This window comes from Biomphalaria glabrata, chromosome 18 (genome assembly GCF_947242115.1).
Source record: "Biomphalaria glabrata chromosome 18, xgBioGlab47.1, whole genome shotgun sequence".
NCBI lineage: Eukaryota > Metazoa > Mollusca > Gastropoda > Planorbidae > Biomphalaria > Biomphalaria glabrata.
The window spans coordinates 5,119,139-5,141,371 of record NC_074728.1 but is presented as its reverse complement, the minus strand read 5'-3'; the positions used below and the strand labels follow the sequence as shown (position 1 = coordinate 5,141,371).

General features: G+C 40.1%; 1 protein-coding gene and 1 long non-coding RNA gene across 4 annotated transcripts in view; both read right to left on the bottom strand.

Annotated features, from left to right (window-relative positions):
* The window catches only part of LOC106056004 (transcription factor 12-like), a 113,916-nt gene that overhangs the window by 38,243 nt on the left and 53,440 nt on the right, over positions 1 to 22,233 (bottom strand). The window lies entirely within an intron of this gene.
* On the bottom strand, positions 20,070 to 20,963 carry LOC129923865 (uncharacterized). Its single transcript, XR_008775799.1, has 2 exons — positions 20,679 to 20,963; positions 20,070 to 20,639 (listed from the first exon to the last, which is right to left on the bottom strand). It is a non-coding gene; the product is annotated as an uncharacterized LOC129923865 (long non-coding RNA).

Sequence of the window (22,233 nt, the reverse complement as noted above, 5' to 3'; positions counted from 1 at the left end):
GTTTTGGTTTCAGAATAGTTATTTCACCAAGATTCAATCAAAGACCATTAAATCCAAACAATAGCGTTCATAAGATGGCATTTAGAGATAGACAATGAAAAATATGTAAATGTATGCACAATTATATCAATAACACGAAAATTAATCTCCATAAAGGCAACCATGTTGGTTGTTACGCGTAGAGAGCATGTGACCTCAAAGTAAGCTAATCAAAAGAGCCCAACTTCATACATGTCAATAAGGAAGGAATGCAGAACAGTTCACTAATGATGGAAGACCATGCCATCTCCCACACAGCCACCGACTGGAGGTGTACAGTGTACGATATGCAAACACAAGAATACAAAAGTGAGAAATAAGAAGAATTGGACAACCCCCCCCCCCCCCCCCCATGAAATGAAAAGAGGGATGGAGAGATGGCCTCACACCACCACAACACTCTGAGAGGGGCAAGGGGGTGGGGGGTTGAGTCAGGAGCCAGACCAGTCGTATGTGTGTGCGTGCGCCTTGCAATGAGTACGTGGTAACGCTGCTGGCGTTGATGTGAGTGTCAGAAGGAGTCAGTGACATAGGGAGAACGAACACATTCAATGTTTATACAATGTAGTTTACATGCGATGGATAGAGGAGGGCGGTGCTGACCGGAGGTAGTAAGGTACGAAGGTCAAAATGGGGATTCAGTGGATTTAAATACAACTTAAAAAAAAAAAAAGATGCCCCTAGGGAGATGGGTAAAAGGCTGGGGGTTAAGGGCACCTGACAACCAAACAAATATGAACGAATGCGCCCAAAACAGAACTAATATTCTAACAATGATGATGAAGTGATTCCTCAAGCGGTTCATGGCACCGCCACGATAACACTACAACGCTATGAATATAATTTTTTTTTTGTTTCGTTAAGTTCTTCCCTGGCAGCAACATTCCACAATTTTTATCTCGGCAAACCTGTTCAATTAGCTTTCACCCCCACTCCATTATTAGCGTCAAGTAATTCACGGTGTTTATCACTTAACAAAGGTATTCTTTAGAAAGTTGACCAATTAGCCCTGATTTCCTTAATACTTCATTGACAAGCTATAGGAATCCTATTATCACCAGTGCTGGTCCATTCTAACCGCTATTCCTCATGATGGCAAAATTATCTCCCTTTACCCATTATCCTAATGTATCCAAACTGGGAATGAAAAAAAAAATCGCCATCGCTAGATACATTTTCCGAACATGTGTGCGCCCTAATATCACCTAGTAGACCATCCGTTATAGAAGGCCTTAACACTGACCTGCAACGTCGCAACATGTGGGCAGTGGGGACCAATAGCTCGTTGCCACGCCGTACAGACCTGTGACGTGGCAACAAGCTATTGGTTTAAGCTGCAGACAGGTTGCGGCGTTGCAGGTCAGTGTTAAGGCCTACTGTGATATAGTAGGCATGAACACTGAGCTGCAAAGATTGGTATTAACCAAAAAATTAGCGTGATGGTACCAATGCTGAATTCTAACGGAAAGATCACATTGCAAAAGGACTTACTTATGTTTCGTTCCATTCTTTAATGGCACTAATAAAGAAGGATCACTTGTATGAATTTGTCCTAGCGTATATAATAAGAAATGCTTTGTGACTTCGTGTATAAAATATAGATCTAGAGTAGACAGATAAAGAACAAAACTGCTCTTGATTCTTCCTTTAAGTCATTCGGTCCAGACTTTGCCTATCCTAAATGTGGGTTTAAACCTAGATCTAGGTTCCGGACTTATAATGCACTATGTGACTATGGACTAAGCCTTAAACGAAGCCTTTGTGTCGGCTACTTTTTTAGCGATAAAAAATTTTGAAGAAAAAAAAGAAGACACATGAACTTCTAGAGGGGATGAGGCATGGGGACTGGGGTTTACACACTTGCGGTAAAGGGGACCGCGTTTGGGGAGGGGCCGATGAGGAAGTTCCCACCAGAGCCAAGATGGTACAAATAGATTCGAGTTTGATTAGGTCACGTGCTCAGACCCGCGCCAAGTTTTAAACACAATTACAGTCAAGGCAATGAAGGAACAAACAATTACATTCTAAAGACTGATGCTACTTGCTGGGTAGGAGGGGATGGGGGGTGGGGAGAGGACTAGGGCGCATCAATATATGAGTTCAGCGACGACCTATACAAGCGTACAGTTGAAGGCTTTGTGTCACGCACGAATCCAATATGGTAATCAATAATCAAGGGGGGGGGGAAATATTATTGGAATTCATCAATTCAAAGTGCATCTAGGGGACGTGAATAACATGATTATCTAAAAGCAGATAATTTTAGCGCCAAGGTTAATGCAGTGATTCCGGTCTTCGTTTTTTTTTTTAAACTTCAGCTTTTTGTTCTCATTAATGTTATGTCATCATATTTAAGAAAATGCACTTACATGAAGGAACTTAACAAGCGATATTTGTACTCCCCTTATTACCACAACGATTCGACTCCACGTGAATGAAATTGTGATAAGACGTGAATAAATTTAACTTTTTGACAATTTGAATATTGTTATAATACTTATATTTTATACGACCTCTAAATCTGTTGGACCAGGTTTCAAATAAATGTATTCCGTAGCTATCTAGGTCAATGATGGCAGACATAAGAAAGACATTGGAGTTGACGTGCTTTAGTTTGGAAAATTATAACGGTCAAACTAGAGTTTCCACAGGGTGGCCAACGAGCTGGTAATTCTCTTCCCAACAATATACAACAACTGATACATTTCTAGAAAAATCGTGAGAGCCGTTTTCGAGATCTGTGACCAGGATTTAGAGTTTTGTGCCCGCCCAGGTGCCATGTTGTGTATGTAAAACGGTCGATGTTCATGAATGTATGTACATGACATGTGTGTGTGTGTGTGTCTAATGATTCTATTCCCTGACCACCTTGAGAAAGCCGTAAGGCAAGAAAAAAGAAGAAGAGACCAAAGGGGTTTGGGTTTGAGTTACCCCAATCTGGTCCCCGTGGTTAAGGTTCTTATTAGCTGGCTTTAATCAACGCCCAGTTATTACACAATAAGAGTAGTTGGGAGTGTTAATGTTTATATTCATATTTATTTTCATCCTGAACTTCATAGGTAGATGATCAAAGTCCATTACAGTATCTAGTGCAGTTTGAAATGACCACACATGAGTTCCGTGGATTTAGCCGTTGGCTCAGTTCTAGACATGTATAGAGTTTGTAAAAAAAAAAAAAAAAAAGTATTTAAAAAACAAAAAAAGGGGGGGGGGGTAAGGATATACGTGATAAGAGGGTGTTATGGAGTATGTGTGTGTGTTTCTATGGTGACGGAAGGTCCCGATTGGTTTTGAACAACATAGGAAGCATTGTTCGTCATTTGGTCTTATTTAGGACAGACGACTCCAGAACGTGAGACTGAAAGGTTTAGTTATTGTAGTGAGTTAGATCTTGTTAAAACAAATATCATTACTAAAGTCTAGTACATTTATTGTATCTGATGTCAACTTGATTTTGTCTACATTACAAATAAAAGTTCTGCTCTATATTGCTAACAAAGAAACTATTTCAGGTTTTAATAATTACGATATATTTCGCCTACAGCGGTTTAGTTGTCTACCAGCAGTTTGGTGCTACAAGTCAACGACCGTCCACAACAGAGGGGGCTCATTGACGACACCTTAAAATGTCTCTATACTTTTTTCATTTGTAAAAACAAAATTTGTTAACAGTGGTTATTATTTTTTTTTTTAGATTGCAAGTTCTCACGGCATGCAATTGCCCCCCCCCAACTTTTTCCCAGTTATCTCAAATCGTTCATTCTGCTTCCAATGAGTGGCACAAGGAATCAGAGGTCACAATAATAGAATTCATTCAAATAGCCTACAGCCAAGCGCAGCTGGGGGAGAGAGGTGGTAGAGGAGAAAATAAATACAACTAAGACATGAACCGAATGACCCAACACACTCTCTCTCTCTCGGGATGAGTTTTTTTTCTTTCAATTTTCGTTTTTCACCAACCTCTCTCTAAGTCTTCTTCACGTTGTTATGTCACAATCTTTCTCTCTTTCGCTTAGTCTTCTTTTTTTTTTTTAAATTTAGTTTTCCAATACAGACCTAATCCTTCTTGCTTAGTATGTAGTGTAGTCACTGAAGGAACTCTTTATGTTGTGTCTTTTGTATTTATGTGTATGTTTCTGTTGTGTTGTGTTTATATGAGAAAAGAGTCCTTGTAATCACAACAAATTTTCGGTAAGGATCATAAAGCAGTCTTAGTCTTAGTATGGCGAGAGCATTAACTAAGTTTAACAACTTATTGCTTATTAGGGCGAGAGTATTACTAAGTTTAACAATCGTTTGCTTGGTCGGGGTGAGAGACCAATGTCTGCTTAGTAAGGGCGTGTGTGTAGCCAAGTTAAAGCAGTGTTTTTATAAGTTCCCCATCATACGGAGGGTCAAAACAGACGTACAAGGCTCACATGACTGAGGCCTTTAATAACGAACGAGTATACAAAGATCTGCCAAGATGATTTGAAATAACTTCGTCCACGCAAAAGACTTCATGAGAAACTTAAATCCGGCGTGCACATTTCCCCCTCTCCCCATTTCTCCTAGATATACGAGTGAAATTATAATGACTAAGTTCCATGTACATTCATCCAGTGGTATGATTAAAAAAAAAAAGTTTTACCGGAACACGAAAAAAAACTCAATTGGGTCATTGAGTAGGCATGAATGAGAGTAAGGGGACTAGGGAGGAGGGACTGTATGAGAGTACTAACCAAAATGACGATCAGTCACACCGTATGACACGCAAGCAAAATAAAACATACGCACGCACATACACACAGAAGCACACACGGCATCAGCGATTCTCAAACACTTTATAGCGTCAACACCAGAGGACATCCTATACAAGGAGTTCTTACTTTACTTCATGCAAGCGTTTATTTTTTTATATTTTATAATATTTATCATATATATATATATTTTCAATGGGTAGGCCCTATCCTATTTAAAGACCGCATCACAAGCCAAGAGATTAGAGAAAGGGTCACCGCAGCGATTGGATCCCATGATGACCTGCTCACTATCGTAAAAAAAACAAAAAAAAACAACGCAAACTAAAAATCTATGGCCATATTGCAAGGTCTTCGGGGTTCGCAAAGACCTTCATTCAGGGAACAGTAACAGGAAAAAGAAGAAGAGGCAGGCAGAGAAAGCGATGGGAAGACAACATAAAAGAATGGAGGGGCCTGCCATTGAAAGAGGTTCTAACTAAGGCAAAAGACAGAGAGGAATGGAGAAAGACGGTCGACCAATCTTGCATGGTGCCGCAACTGTCCAACAGACTAATGCTAAGGGAAAGGTAAAGGTAAATCCTATATAAAAAGTAGCCCGTAACTTTTATGTTGAGTATGTCTGTTTTGTGTGTGTGTGGAGGGGGGGGGGAGTTAATGGCCTAGGTAAAACAAACCCTGTTTTGTTTTATTCTTTTCAAAAGCTCAAGTTTTCAAAGTAAGAAAAAAAAATAAATGTAAATTTGGCTTGAGTACTAGACTTAGATCTAGAGCCAAAATCATTTTTGAAATGACTATCGCGTTCAGGAATTTTCGAGTCTAAGGCTTTATTGATTCAAGAGTTTAATAAATTGATGTTCAGGAACATTGCGCGCATCGTCTTTTTAGTATCACTTAACAAGTTTTCTTTTTTCGGGGGAAAAGGGGGCCGGGAGGTAAAATTGTCCCGTTAAAAAAAATCTAGCATTAATTAGTAATTAAAAGTAAGAACGATCGATCTATAAATTGTCTAAAGGAGGTATTGTCTTTTTTTTTTTTTTTTTAAACAAAATGTATTTAAAATTTTTTTCTCTGGTTCTTACGGACTCGCATTTCATTTCTTCTTGTTTCTTTTTATAAACTTACGAGCGGTTGAAGAAAGTATGAGAAAAGTGACCTATGTTACTTATGTAGAAGCCCAACGGCCATCCCCCCCCCCCCCAGTGACGCGAGTGTAAAAATGAAAGTAGAAGTAGCTACTTACTCTGACTGGCTTTAGCTCGATGAAATCTCGCTCTCCGTCACGTGACCTCATCCTGGTATAGAGGCTCATAGTGGGCTTCGTGGTCCTTGCACAGGCACACAACAAATCAATTTTTTTTAAAAATCAAACACTAGCGGAATGTCCTGCACGAATGTATGGCTTCTAATTATTTAAACACTTGTAGAAAGTTGACGATAACGCAATGTCCTGTCATTGTTATTGATTCAGGATCGTCCGAAATAGTGTTCATTATAGTTGCTGGCACATTGGAAATGCACTGACCACTAACAAGAAGATATATTTATAAACTACATCAGACTACAATATTTTCTGTTCACGTGTAAAAATACATGCACAGGTATAGTTAGAGGAAAGGGAAGCAATCCAGTAAAAAAAGAAAATGCTGACTGTCGGAAACAATTTTTGAGTTGTCTAACTTTAACCATTTTATAAATTATTAACAATATATTGTAAATGCTAGATTTTTTTGGGAGGGAGTGGGGGTGGGGTGAGGAAACTAGTCCTGGTAAAAAATAATAATAATATTTGTATTCTTTACATTACAGCATCATTTTTATGAATGCAATTAATCTGTACTTTAATGACCTAAAATTGGGTGTTCCTTCATTTCCATACCATGTGAAAAAAGTAAAATTACACAGGGTAGAGAACGTATTCCCCAAATCATGCCACGCCTCAAAAATAAAATATATTATTATAAACCAACTCGAAAAATCGAACGAAGGATAAAAAATAAATAAATCTTTCACGGGCTCAAATGAAACATTGACGAAGAGGAAATAATCAAGCTGGCGGTGAAGACGTCAGGTCGAGTTACCTCCCCCGTCAGTCCTGACCGTTATGTAACAGATGGGCCACACCTGCAAAGCCGACACCGGAATTGACGGGGGCTGATATATTTTACAGATATACCCAGGAAGTTCTTGGCATCCCTTCCCCCGTCTCGTAAGGCTGGCAAGAAGTGTTAGAGCAGGGGCGGTAACAAGATCTTTAATACGCTTTGGTTTCCAAGGTCTAGAGGTAGAATATTTAGCTTTGTATGTAAGAATATATATGTGTGTATATATATATCGTGGCCCAACCATGCGGGATACCACAATGAAAAAGTCATGGAAAGATAACTCTTTATTTCTGCAAGTCGGACTAGAGTTATCCCACGTAACTTTCGCAGTCACAGCGAGGATCAGCAGAACAAAAAAAAAGGGGGGGGGGGCGTATGCTACGCAGCGGGTCGGTTCGTATGATTGTATTCCAAACTTTATAGGTGAAAAGTTTCTTACACTTTCGTATATGACATATAGACTAAATTAAAAAAAAAAGTAAACCAGTGGCGCTCAAGTTTTTACGGCCTGGGGCAAGATACATTTAAGCATGTCATCGGCCGCATCATCAAGATAGAAACAATCCAAATATTTAAAGAGAAAAAAAAGTTTAAAAACAAAACCTATCTAAGGGGAAGAACTGCAAAAATCACTAGCACGTCTTTCAATAATGCTAGGTTTAACTCCCTTTTTCTATGTAAACAAAAATTAATTAATAACCACTAATAGATAAACTAATTGATTGATATGTGTTGTCATCGACAATGAATAATATTGCAAAATTTCAAATTGATCCGAGAACAGAAGTGGGAGACAAAACGAGTACAAAATTTGTACCAGTCAGTCAGAGATTTGAAATATTATGCGATGTAGATAGAAGTTTGGACTGGACAGCACAGTGTTTGGGCATCCCTGATTTCAAGAAATAGAAATGGTATCTAAAAAACCCATAAATTATAATCTGACGATAATTAATCATCGCTATCATTTGACCCTGACTTGCGTAAAGGCAGGCGCGCGCAACTGAAGTCCTCCACTTTCCCCAGACAGAGGCCTCCCACAAGAGTCTAATCAATATAAAGACCACTGTCCAAACCAGCTTATTATCAGGTGAAACTGTGTGCATGCTCCTAAAAGTCACTTAATGTTGCAAACATTTTTTGGTCACTGGATAAATGGCCTACTTAAGTTTTACGATCAACCTGAACTTGCTTTGACTGTTTACATGTACTATACTGCATTCTGACTAAAACATGCGCGCTCAGGTGAGGGACATATTTAAAAAGTGTTAATCATTGTTCTACTTTTGGAAAAAAGTAATCCATCGATCCATGTGTACAATGTAAATGTGCCGGGTGATCGAGCTTTGAGGACAGTGGGCGTGCATTACGTTAAGAAGGACGGACGTGAATATTAGTTCCAAGAACAAACAAACAAACAAAAAGGGCATGCCAATCACTCTATGATGGCTGCCTGGTCGTGCGGTTTGCGCGCTGGACTGTCGTTCCGATTTATCGATGGTCCAGAGTTCAAACCCTGCCCGCTCCCATCCCCCGTCGTCCTGCGGGAGGTTTGGACTAGGAAGTAATTATCTTCAACTCTGAAGGAACATCCGAAACATGTAAAACATTTTACAAACATTTTTTTTTAATGATTGACACGCAAAGAACCTTCCAGTAATCGGAGTCTGCATGGCGACTGACAGTTACAGAAATTGTGCTCGGCAGACGACCGCTCAAAGAGATACCTTCAGGTCAATGTCAGGTGTTATTGAAGACCAGCAGGTGTTGGCCTGGAAGGGGGGGGGGGCGACTCAAACAACAGTCCTAGACGTCATAACAAATGAGCTTTAAACAGCGAGTGATACGCGCAGACAGTCGGAAACGTGTTTACGTTTTGGTCTAGTGAAACTACCTACGTAAGGTCACGGTGCACCTGAGTCTCCAAAGTCAGTGTGTCATTTTAGTGGAACCAGGGCATGACGATGGACACACAATATATCCCGAATTCCCCCCGCTCTCGGGGGCATGGTGGCTGAGAGTGAAGGGCTTGGCTTCCGAACCGAGGGGTAAAAGTTCGAATCCAGTTAAAGATTGGGATTTTGAATTTCTGAGTTTTTAGGACGCCCCTGAGTCGGGGCGGTTGGTCGTTGGCAGTGGCCACGTGTCACGCTTGTTTACCGTGGGGCCAATGCTATCACTGCGTAAAATCAAATCAATGAGTCAAATTTGGAACTTTTTAAAAATAAAACAAAGTAAATTATATTTGTTTGCCTATTTGTTAGAAATGTCAGTGAAGATGATATCAATGCAATATATATATAAATCATATTTATATATAAAATATTTAATTGGGGATGAAGTGACCGGGGGATGAAGTGACCGGGGATGAAGTGACCAGGGGATGAAATGACCAGGGGATGAAGTGACCGGGGATGAAGAGACCGGGGATGAAGTGACCAGGGGATGAAGTGACCGGGGATGAAGTGACCGGGGGATGAAATGACCAGGGGATGAAGTGACCGGGGATGAAGTGACCGGGGATGAAGTGACCGGGAACCATATAAATCAAATCTATAACTTTTGTTGCTTCTGACTGGATGACAAAATATGTGGAACTATACTTCCAGTGCATTGTAAGTCAAGAGACTCGTCAACGAGTCGAAACTACACTACAGCCTCATGCTGTCATAATACGTATTGTTTAAACAAAGGAAATACGATGTTACTGTTACGAGTATAAAAAGAACACGGCATTTTGTAAAGCTTGTATTTATTGGTTGATTTCAGGCTTTGGAATTTAGAGACACGCCCAACTAAGAGCTACCAATGCCACAAGCGATAGGGTGACACTATGTGCGTTTGAGATCATTTCCTTTTTTTCGAACCTATTGAAATATACTTTAAAGATAAACATTCAGTGAAGCCACATTTACATAAAACAATAAGTCGAAATAATAATACATCTAACAATGTAAGTAGTACATTATACCTTTAGAATTAGCCGTGACTTTTTTTTTCTGTGTGTGTGTGTGAATTATAACAATTAAGAAAAGAGCTTATTATACACACACACCCTTTTTTTTTCTTCAAATTTTTAAATCGAATTCCGAAATTAGTTCAATAACTATGAATGTCAAACGGTTACTGTTCAGCTTATCAATACAACGCTGTCCTCGCTGACATGACCAGTAATAAAAAATACACTTTTAAAAGTTTCTCTCGCCTGCCATGGTGCAACAATAACCCTATATTAGCAACACTTAAACAACATATTGCCACCATGTCGGGGGGCGGGCGAGCAAGGAAGAACCCAGCAATGCTGGATCGATCAGAACCGGAAGTGAGAACCTCCAGACTTCGCGGTGCATCAAAAGCAGGTATTTGTTTCCCCGAGAAGCAACTAGTATTTGTTGATCAGCCCACAGGCTGCCTTGCGAGATTTTTCCAATTAGCAGTCCACCCAGGGTAGAGCACCACAGGTGATAGGCATCTGCTTTTTTAGGAGTATGGGAGGGCGAATATGTGGGGCGGGGGGGGGGAGAGCTAGGAGAACGAGCAGACGATCACACAAGTTTTGAAAGAAGATGGCGCGAGTTTGAAACTTAGACAACACAGAAAAGAAGAAAGAATTGTGCACGACACTGGGAAAATAGCGACAGAACTGATGGTTCATATTAAATCTCAAATTTATAAATGAACTAAAAACATTAGGAATAAAAATAATATAGATCTATAAATGAAATAAAAGCCTAGGACAAAACTATAAATAATATAAATCTATCTATCACAAGAGCTTGTCTTTGTTTCATTGTGATAGAGAAGAAGGCGAAAAAAACACCCCCTCCCCTTTTTTAACAACTTAAAAAAAATATTTTAGGCTATACTTGATCTACAAAAACAAATGTGTCGATGTACCGGTAGCTGATTATTATTATTATTACTTATATGTGAAGTGAAAGCTGGATCAAATGACCGTAGCTTGGCCAGTGAGAAAATTCTATAAATAAATAATCAGCACTAACCTCCATTTCGGGATCTTTAGATCGCCTCTGAGTCCACCCAGCTCTAATGGGTACCTGATATAAGTTGGGGAAAAGTAAAGGCGGCTGGTTGTTGTGCTGGCCACAAGACACCCTCGTAAACGGGGAACTTTACTTTACTAACCTGCATTCATGGTTTAACAATATCCACCAGAAGACGCGTGCGCTATTTACGTAACAAGCAATTTTGATATGACATGTTCTATCAACGAAATATTTTCTAAGAGAACTTTAAAAAGTGTTCTTGAGATAGTTGGCAAGTTCCCAGTGTTTTACTCTGATGCATTTCAGTTTACGAGAGGATCTGGCCGGAACAAGATTCCTCTCAAGCCGGACCAAGGATGGAGATTTGAAGCAAAGATTATAAGTCGACAGGACAGTAAAGCAGCGTGGCATTCAAGTACCAGCACCATGCTACAATAAGTGGGAGGTAGGGAAGAACAAGTAGATGAACTGATTTAAATTTAGGCCGCAACTTCTTACAACTTCTTTGGAAATATTCATAAAAGCCAAACTAGAAAATAGTTTTTGAAAAAATACTTTAAAAAACAACAACAACAAAGCTTATATTAAGTGTAATCGTTTGGTTTGGATCAGTCATGTAATTACGTTTGTAATAGATTAGATAGATAGATCTATTTTTAAAAAGAACAAAAAAAAAAAAGAGCTAAAAGGGCTAAAGCCTTCTTAGGATTCTCAAGACAACACGGTAACCACTCTACTAGTGAAAGGCTTATGCACATGGAAGATTGTATTCTTATCTATTGTTTCTATAGTTTCGTCTTATTTCATGTTTGTGTTCACCAAGTCTTAGAGGGGACTAATTCAGCTTATACCACCACTTCAGCCAAGTACAATTTCTTTCCCTTGTTCGAGGTACCAAACGAAATGATTAATAACCAATAGTTTACCAGCTAATTGTGTTTTTTTTTTATTATTGATTCTTGTGTTGTCATGTAAAAGAAATAATTGTGCGAAATTTCAGCTTGATCCGAGATTGGGTGTGTGAGAAATAGCATGTACAAACTTTTTACCAGACCTAGTGAGTAGATATAAGCTTTTAAAAAAAATGTACTTAAACATGACTGATCATTTTATGTATAAGAGAAAGTCCCCCCCCCCCCGGTTCCAATATTACTTTGAAGAAGGTAAATTCATATTTGGTTAACATAAAAAACAACAACATAACACTAAAATTATGTGAGAAATGTAATTCAGCTAGGCGGATCTCGATCTTAACCATCGCCGCCCATGTAGATATTAAATTGTTGCAGCTCAACACGTGCGAGACTTTGATTGCAACCCAGATTGAAACGGACACGTGACACGATTCAGATGTGTGAGGGAAGGTACGGGGGTGAAAGAAGGGGGGGGGGGGGTTGGACAGTGCGTGTGTGATGTATTCGTGACAAGTGGGGACCAATAAGCGACACGTGAAATAAAATCTTAACAATGGAACAGGAATCGATCTCTTCCTCTCGGGTCACGCAATAGAATTCCCCCCCCCCCCGTCCCATGATTCTGTGACTGGCTCTAATGCACACCAATCAGTTCTACTATGGCATTTTTAATCCAAGAAAGGAGTTGCTAGGTGAAGGGTAAACTACAACATGAGAAGAAGTTATTGGCTTCACGGTTATAAATGTCTGGGATCGCAAACAATTATGGAACGTAGGCGCATCAGCTAGTATTAGTCATAAACCCACCATTTGGTATTAACAAAATTGTAAAGCCATGTAATGCTGAGCTGATTTCATTGACGACCTTTCCGTTTTTTATAATTATATAAAACCTCTCAATCTCAACAAACAAATTGCATGTATATATAATCGTAAATGATAAATAACGTGGTGGAAGCGGCAACAAAAGCTTGAAACACAGATCTCTGGCATGATATAGTACAACCTAATCCTCTTGGCGACACAATTTCTGTAAAAATAAACGTATAGAGTTTGTTGTTTTCCCTTTTGACAAACACTTTAGGACTGAGTTTTTAGAGGTGAGTTTGCAGATGGTTTACAGTAATACATCTTGTAACAATCACAGTCGCAGCTTGAAAACTTTCAACTGTCGCAACGAACAGTGAGTCTCAGTGAAGAGTCGTCCATGAACATATTTTATCTTCCTAGTCAATAACATGCGAATTCCAAAGTGGATTTGAACTCTTTCTCTCCTAATCGACGATACCATCGTTGATTTTGACCTCATTAAATTATATTAATGTTTACTTATTTAAACTTGACTTTGGATTATATGAAAAGAGCATGCATTTCCCTTTAGTTCTATACCAAATACAACATTTTCTGATAACAAACAACAAAGCTATTGGAGCCCAAACATAACAGGGTAGTGAAATACTAATGAGCAAAATGAAGAATTCCTTCCAAAACGTGGAAAAATAATTACGGAGATAAAGAGTTAAAAAAGACGCGCTGAGAACCGTTTCTTAAGACAGTAATTACATTGATTAGGCGATAAGACGTGAGTTGCCCGCAACAAGACGCGAGTAGCCCGCAATATCAGTGACGCCCACACAACTCAGTGACGCCCACACGTTTCTTGGACAGCTCGAGGGATTTGGGGGGGGGGGGGGGAGGGGGAGGAGAGATGTATGTGCGCATATATCCCCCCCCTCCCCCAAATCCATATCTAACTACGACGTCTTCAACATGTGTTGTACTCACACACAAGAGACCTTGAGGGAACAGGTGGACCCGGGGGTCACAGTTTGTCCGTTTACCTGTTGCACCCCATCTGGACTGTCATCCGTTGATGCTCCGCCTGCACTCGGCTCGTGCCACCTGGGATTCGATCTAGAGTGCATGTGTCCTTGAGGGTGTGAGGGCAAGTCCGAACAGCAGTGGCGAGAAATCTGTGTATGTTTATATTCAGGGATGGATGACCGGCCAAAGAGCTGGGCTATATGGAATGCACGTGAGTTGGCACGTGGCACTACAAAGTAGGTCAAAGTAAGCATGGTGTCCAGTTAAGTACCGATACGTTAAGACCCAATCATAAATACCTTTAAAAAAAAAGGGGGGGTCAGGAACCCAGGGTTGCATTAAAAAGAAAAAAAAAACACGAAAAAACAAAAGTGTTATTTTATGGCTGAAGTTATAAGTCGTAACAGATCAAATAAAAGTAGTAGCCCTTTCAGACCTGGCGATCTACGTAAGCAAATAATATAAAGCTCATCTGTTTCTGAGACAGATGCATTACGAGGGTTTCACGTAGGCCAGCTCAACAATCAACCGCCCTTACCCTAGTTATGCCAGGTACCCATTTGAGTTGAAGCGTCCTAGGAATCCCAAATTGAAATACCTGGTTTTGAACCCGAGACCCCCCTCCGATTCGGAATCCAAGCGAATAACCGCTCAGCCACCACGCACATCGCATTCGATAAGCTTCAATTAAATGTGGCTACTCCGGGGGGGGGGGGGCCTTTTGTTTAAATAACGAGGATATATCGCACATCGTGGCCCAAAGCATCAAACTTCCAGATACTCGCGTAAAAGTGCGCGCTTTGACTACAGAATACATAGCTCAACATTGTCATCACGAGCTCTGCACTACTTTCAAACAGAAGGTTGGTGACCTATTATAAATCGAATTGTTTGCGCTGCAAACGGCAATGGCGGCTGGAAGAATCCGAAACAAGACTGTAACATCACATCTTTCAAAAAAAAAATCATTTGGGGGAGGGAGGGGGGATAGAGGGCGGTGAGGAATCACTTTCGAGGGGGGGGGGAGGACTTTTCAAAAAGTGAATTTATTATTTTTTCACGCATTCGAAGTTGTTTTCGTTTATGCTGCTTTATAGGAGGAACAAACAAAATATTTTTTTTTTTAAAAAGGAAGAAAAAAAAAAAGCTTATCTACAGGGAAAGATCTATGTCCTTAAAACTATATCTACCTATAATATAAAGTTATTTCCCTTATTCGATATCAAATAAAATAATTAATTACAAAATAATTAACTGACTAACTTAGCATTTTTTGTTTGTTGATTCATGTTTAGTTAGGAACAATAAACAATTGTTTTAAAGTATCAACTTGATCCGAGAATGCCTGAGAGAAATAGCGTTAACAATTATTTAAGGAGACTAAACTCAACAAATTTTGTTATATCTGTGAATACTGAAGGATTGTTTTCCCTTATTGGTATCAAACAAAATAATGAATTACCAGTAATTAATTTTCTAATTGGTTACTTTAAAAAAAAAAAGATTCATGTCTTGTCTATGTCAATGATTGTGCGAAGTTTCAACTTGATCCCAGAATGGGTATGGGAGAAATAACATGTACACACTTTTTACCAGACAGACAGGCAGGCAGACAGAGTGAGTTGATACAAGCTTTGTAGAAATTGGGGCGCACGCTGTTACGCGGCAAAAGGAACAGAAAAGAGTGAAGTCTCAAAGCCCATTTTTTGTTGACAGCCTTTGTACTTAATGCTATAAAGTGCACGTCTGTGTACTCATCAACCTCCTAAAACTATAGTGTACTGTGTACCGGTAGTTAAAGAAAGCATCAAAAGAAAAATTACTACCATTTCATATTCAAATCATTCTCGACCAAAAAGAAAATTGGTAGAAAAATTCGAGAAAAGTAGAAGAGAAAAGGGACATAACTATCGGAGTATATAAAAGACACAAGCATATGTTCAGGCTCAAATCCTCTCCCTCCCCCCCCCCCCCATTTTTTTTCTCTCCAGGCAGTGGATGCATCTCTCATATTTGTCTGGACAGAAAACACGTGCAAAGGACATGTAAATATACTTGCACCCGCACACGCAGGGAGATGAGTAACAAGAGATAAGCCGCAATTAGATGCCTACTCTCTCCTCAACGCTGCCTCCTAACACGCATACAAATGACAACCGATAGTACAATTATACACCCGCGTCTTTTCATCTCCTAGTCTCTCTCTCTCTCTCTCTCTCTCTCTGCGCTAAACACACATACTAACAGACACAGGTATGGACCAGACTACAGATGTCTGGAGATACTTAAAGCACCAGGTGTGAAGCACAGCGGAAGACGCACAGACGCAACATTCAATCAACATGCAACAAACCTGGACCTAGAAGCGAAACATTTAAAAAAAACACAACCAACAGAAAACAACTCTGTTAACACGTGATCTTGTAACTATCGGATCGGTGTTATTAAATATTCATGCACGCTCACAGCTCGGTCATCAACGGCTTCTTAATAAATTGCTGGCACTGGCATGCATCCTCAAAATACCGATACATTGGATTATGGGAAGCGTGGTCGAGAGGATAAGTACGCTTGAACTTGGCTTGGCTTCCTATGCATGGGGCTCGAGGTTTGACACCCCGACTCGAGCAGAGTTGTGTTTACTGAGCGCCTAAAGGCAGCACGGAAAACCTTCTCCCAGATACCCCCCTCCCTCCCACTTGTCCACAAATGAGATCATAGCGCTCTGAGCATGCTATAAGCATGAAAGTGGCGCTATATAAAAGCTATAATTTATTTATTTCTAAGACTTTTAGGGATCGTTCATTGATTAAACTTACAATTGAACAGAAATTCAATCGTTTACACTTCAGGTCTGCCATATTATTGCTTCAGTTCGTGTATAGCGCCTTTTTTTTTCCTATGCTTCTGATCATGCTCAAAGCTTTGACTCCATCTCTTATGTGGACGTCTGTTGTTAGGGCTGTATCTAGGAGAAAGTTTCGGCGCTCAGCAAACAGAACGCAGCTGAGTCAAAGCTCAAATTAAAATGAGAAATATCCCTCGATGTCAGCTTTTCCCCTCCCTTTGCTCAGCTATCAGGGTCACGAGGACATGACTTGATATTGATGACATGATTATCATTCAAATTATTCGGAACCGATGGACGAATGCAATCATCACATTAGCCTCATGCTGTTTATTTCTCATTATGCGCAAACTGACCCACCTTTTTTTTTTTCCATTTTGTCTAAAGTTTAAAAAAAAAATCCTCTTCACATTTTTCATTCATATGATGCTGCTGTGTTTCTGCAGCCCAGGAAGACAACTCACAGACGGTTTGGAGGGGGGGGGGGTGTGATATCAAAATGCCATCAGCAGTTTCCCGTGACCTACCGCATATCAGACGAGTGTAACGCTATCCTCGGCGACTGTGGTGTGATAACAGCAATTGTGTGATACCTATCTGGGGCATATGTGTAATTGATGTAGCAGTTGTTTTTTCTTCTTCTGTTGAGACAGGAAGTTTGGTGAATTGATACACTAAGCTAGGATTAGCCTGTTCAAATGGTAAAGTAGGCATGTTGGAAAGCAGACAATAAAAGAGAACCACAACAAAGCAGCACACGTGAGAATTCAATTCGTCGATCGTTCCGGACGGTGTCAAATTAAAATTCAATTTGTACAAATAAAAGAAAATGTTATCGACAAGGATGCCCGAGAAATTTTTACAACTGAAATAATTTTTTTTTTTAGCACAGCACAATGAAATAACCACGGACTATATTAGAGTTTGGAGGCGCGGTGACTGAGTGGTAAAGAGCTTGGCTTGCCGTGCGAAGAGTCCCAGGTTTGATTCCTGGTTTAGGCTGGGATTTTTAATTTCGGGTTCTCTAGGGCGTCTCTGAGTCAATCCAGCTCTAAAGGGTATCTGACATTTATCTGAAGGGAAGCACTCAACACTTACAACTGTATATCTCAATATTGTAGAAGTAATTTCCCTTATTCGATAAAAAAAAAATTACCAATAATTAAATGACTACTTGGTTAATTTATCAACTGAATAATGTTCGTTAGGAACAATAAATATTAATTTAAAATTTCAACTTGATCCGAGAATGGGTCTTGGAGGAATAACGTGTACAAACTTTTTACCACACAGACAGCTTTGTAAAAAAAGGGCGTAGTATTATGAGAGACAAAATGGTAAGGAAGCATCTACAAATAAAAAGGATTGGAAGAGCCTCAAACTAGCACGTAGGACTAGAGCTCAACCGAAACATCTTCGACGTCCAACATACTGTGCAAAATCTTGGACTTAACATTGAGGATAAAAACGCATAAAGCTACACATCAGCTTGATCTGAACATATTATCACAAATGACTTCAGGGCACCTTCTTTTAAACGTGGGGAGGGGGGAAAGAGGGGGGTCACTTATAGCTGACTAATTTATCTTTTTCTCCAAAAAAAACCCCAACCTCGTCAGAATTTGGTCACTTTGAAAATTTTCCTAAGGTATCAGAACGACTGCATATGTTTCATACAATAATCTTCGATAATTAAGCAAAACCTCGCCCCCAACCATTTTTTTCTTCTCTTTTTGGCGTTGCCAAATATAACTCGAGATCTTTTCCATTAAAAATAAAACATAATCTACAAGCTAATCAAGCGATTCTTTTCAGCTAAAAACAAAACAAAACAAAAAAAAAAACTAAAAAAAATTTGAACCTCTTGCACAACGTTCTATTTAGCACCCGTTTGATGTCTGGGAATCTGGTAAGTCGCAGGAAGAAAAGAGGAAAACTGAAGAGAGGAGGAGGAGAGAAAAAAAAACCCACAAGTGCCTGCAGAAACATCAGTAGCTGCAGAAGCAGCACATGTGTGAGAGTTATGTTTCCTTGGCTGCTGGTAAGAAACAACGGTAGGGGAGCATCCGACGCCAGGTGGCGCTAGGTTGTGCTTTACTCGTTTACCGAACACAGCTGTGGTGCCAGGCTCCCAAAAATATGAGATACTCAAGATGGCTACTGTAGCATGCGAGCAAACGAAAGAAGAAGAAAAAAAAAATAAAGATCGCTTAATAATAATAAAAAAAAGTTTTGCCTCCCGAAAGAAGAAAAAAAAAAGGCAAGAAATGTGAAATTTTAAAACATTTGAAGACTACAGTCAATTTAATTTAAATTTTTTTTCCAACTGATCTTTCTACTAACCAGATCTTTCCCCAAGTCGTGGTCTTCACTTAAATTCCCACGAAGTATATACACAGTGGACCATAGTATAATGAGAGATGCAGTCATGACGTCTACAGAAACAAAAACAAAAACTGCGCTCTTTTTCTACCTTCCTTATGCGCACTGACTCTGGTCGAGACCATTCGTTATAGCAGGCCTCAACACTGACCTGCAACGTCACAGCCAGTGGGCAGTTTAGACCAATAGCTCGTTGCCACGTCACAGGTCAGTGTTCAGGCCTACTATATCGATTGGTCTCGTTACGGTTCACTAGGGGACGACGTCATAAAAAGTATCCTACGCTACGGCAGCTCGATGGATGGCGCTTGATTTACCCACAGCCTAAGACGAAGAGATTTACGTTTACGCTATCTAAGACGAAGAGATTTACGTTTACGCTATCTAAGACGAAGAGATTTACGTTTACGCTATCTAAGACGAAGAGATTTACGTTTTCGGGCAAGGTGCTCGAGTTTATGAATCACGAATGTTTCAAAAATGAGCTCAACTTTTTTTTAGTATGAATTAGAGAAATAACAATAACTTTATAGACACAGGAGAGTTGAAACTAGGAGACACCCTCGCCCCTTCCCCCTTTCACGTATTCCGTTCTATTTTGTATGTTAGTAGCCGCGAGGTAAGCCAGACGGAGCTAGTCAACAGGTACCAGAAACCTAATCGTTCGGTAACAGTAACACGACAGAGTGAGTCAGTTCATTGCACAGAGTTCCTACACCCCCCCCCCTTTTTTTTTCCAAGCCACCCCATCCTTCCCACTCCAGCGTAACATCTCTTCTCGCAGCTAAAGGTATGTTCTTCGTTAGAGCGGCCCCCACACACACAACAAAAAAAGCTTCAGCACAGCTGTGCTGGTGATTTGATACTGCTACATCCAGTGAGGTGTGTGTGTGTGTGTGTTTTGTGTGGTGAGCAGAACCTAAGGATGGAGAGAGAATGTGCGCCATGACAGCTGTAAAAAGGAGAGAGAGAGAGAGAGAGAGAGAGAGAGAGACATTGGGGATATATGGGTCATGCATATGCTAAAATCGAAAGTATCAGGTTAGGTGTAAAGTAAAAATAATCTGAATTTGTTTCGCCTTCTCGCGTTATGTTTTTTTATGTTGTTTTGTTTCGTTTCACATCAAAAACTGATTATTAGGATGAAATTTGATGTTTACACCTATTGAAATACAAAGAGATTCTGCCGCCGACTTTTAGAAGTATCTATGTTTTGTTTTTTTTAATCACGATGAATTTGAAAAAAATCAGTGTAAATAATGCATCACACAATTAGGCAAAACAACTATGCCTATAAATAACCTTTGCACGTATAATGAGTTTGATAGACATGGTCAAACTGAAATTTAATTACCCCCTCTTTTTTTTTTATAATGCAAGATAATATTGTTATCTGCAGTTGGATATAGTACTGCCATAAAGTCTTGTATGAAATTCCTTAACATTTAGGAAACTGCCACTGTAAAGACCTTGAACATCGGTCATGTAAAAGTAAAGTACCACTTTCAGACCTTATAGAGAGCAAAAGTCATCTCTTTCTAAGGCCGACGATTAACCAGAGTGTCATGTGGCCAGCACAACGACCAACCGCCTTTACTTTCGTCATACTAATGTCGGACACCCGCTTGGCTGGACTCGAATCGTTTTAAAATTCAATATCCCAGACTTCACCGAGATTTGAATCCGAGACCCTTCGGTTCGGAAGCCAAACACTTTACCACTCATCCACTAAGACCCCCGACCTTGAACACGTATTTTGGAAACTTTGTCACCATATTGACCTTGAACACGTATTTTGGAAACTTTGCCATCATATTGACCTTGAACACGTATTTTGGAAACTTTGTCACCATATTGACCTTGAACACGTATTCCAAAAACTTTGTAATTACTAGAAAATTGCTCGACACTGTCAACCCGAGAATATAAACATTCTAATTGTGTATGCTTATTAAACGAGAGCCAGGATATGTACGTTTTCAGATTCAGTCGTCTGAAAAAATGTTAGGAGGCCTGGTGCAGTAACTATGTCGTAGGTGGCCTGGTGCAGTAACTATGTCGTAGGTGGCCTGGTGCAGTAACTATGTCGTAGGTGGCCTGGTGCAGTAACTATGTCGTAGGTGGCCTGGTGCAGTAACTGTGTCGTAGGTGGCCTGGTGCAGTAACTATGTCGTAGGTGGCCTGGTGCAGTAACTATGTCGTAGGTGGCCTGGTGCAGTAACTATGTCGTAGGTGGCCTGGTGCAGTAACTATGTCGTAGGTGGCCTGGTGCAGTAACTATGTCGTAGGTGGCCTGGTGCAGTAACTATGTCGTAGGTGGCCTGGTGCAGTAACTATGTCGTAGGTGGCCTGGTGCAGTAACTATGTTGTAGGTGGCCTGGTGCAGTAACTATGTCGTAGGTGGCCTGGTGTAGTAACTATGTCGTAGGTGGCCTGGTGTAGTAACTGTCGTAGGTGGCCTGGTGTAGTAACTATGTCCCAGGTGGCCTGGTGCAGTAACTATGTCGTAGGTGGCCTGGTGCAGTAACTATGTCGTAGGTGGCCTGGTGTAGTAACTATGTCCCAGGTGGCCTGGTGCAGTAACTATGTCGTAGGTGGCCTGGTGTAGTAACTATGTCGTAGGTGGCCTGGTGTAGTAACTATGTCGTAGGTGGCCTGGTGCAGTAACTATGTCGTAGGTGGCCTGGTGTAGTAACTATGTCCCAGGTGGCCTGGTGCAGTAACTATGTCGTAGGTGGCCTGGTGTAGTAACTATGTCCTGTTTTACTGTAACTGCTACGCGAGATTTTTCTATCCATAATATAACAATAATGAAAGATTCAGGAAATCAAGAACATGAAATTAATAACTATGATAAGCACCAGAAAAGTCATATCATAATTATGTTTCTTTTCAAATCCACTTGTCTTTTGAAACGGAAAAACTCAAGATTTTAAAAAATATTTATATATTGTATTATGATTTGCCTTTTTTTTTGGTCACAGCAGACGTAAATTAACAAGTTTAAGATAAGCCGAGATAGGTCTATGAAAGACACACACACACACAGGTAAATACACAAGTTTACGATAAGCCGAGATAGGTCTATGAAACACACACACACATAGGTCAATAAACAAACAAAACAAACCAGTAAAATCATAAGCACTTCCGAGACATCAAAGGGCCGATGAGAGGTAGCCGCCAGGTAAACCAAGAGCACGTGTGTCCAGGTGCTACAACCTCAGCGTGCTCAACAGTTGTTGGAGCGTGAGCACTTTGTTTTGGTGCAGTGGTAACACCAACAACTTAACCCTGTCCATCAGCTTGAAAAAACAACAACAACAACAACAAAACAACGCAGTGTAAACGACACAAAACAACGCAACCCTTCTC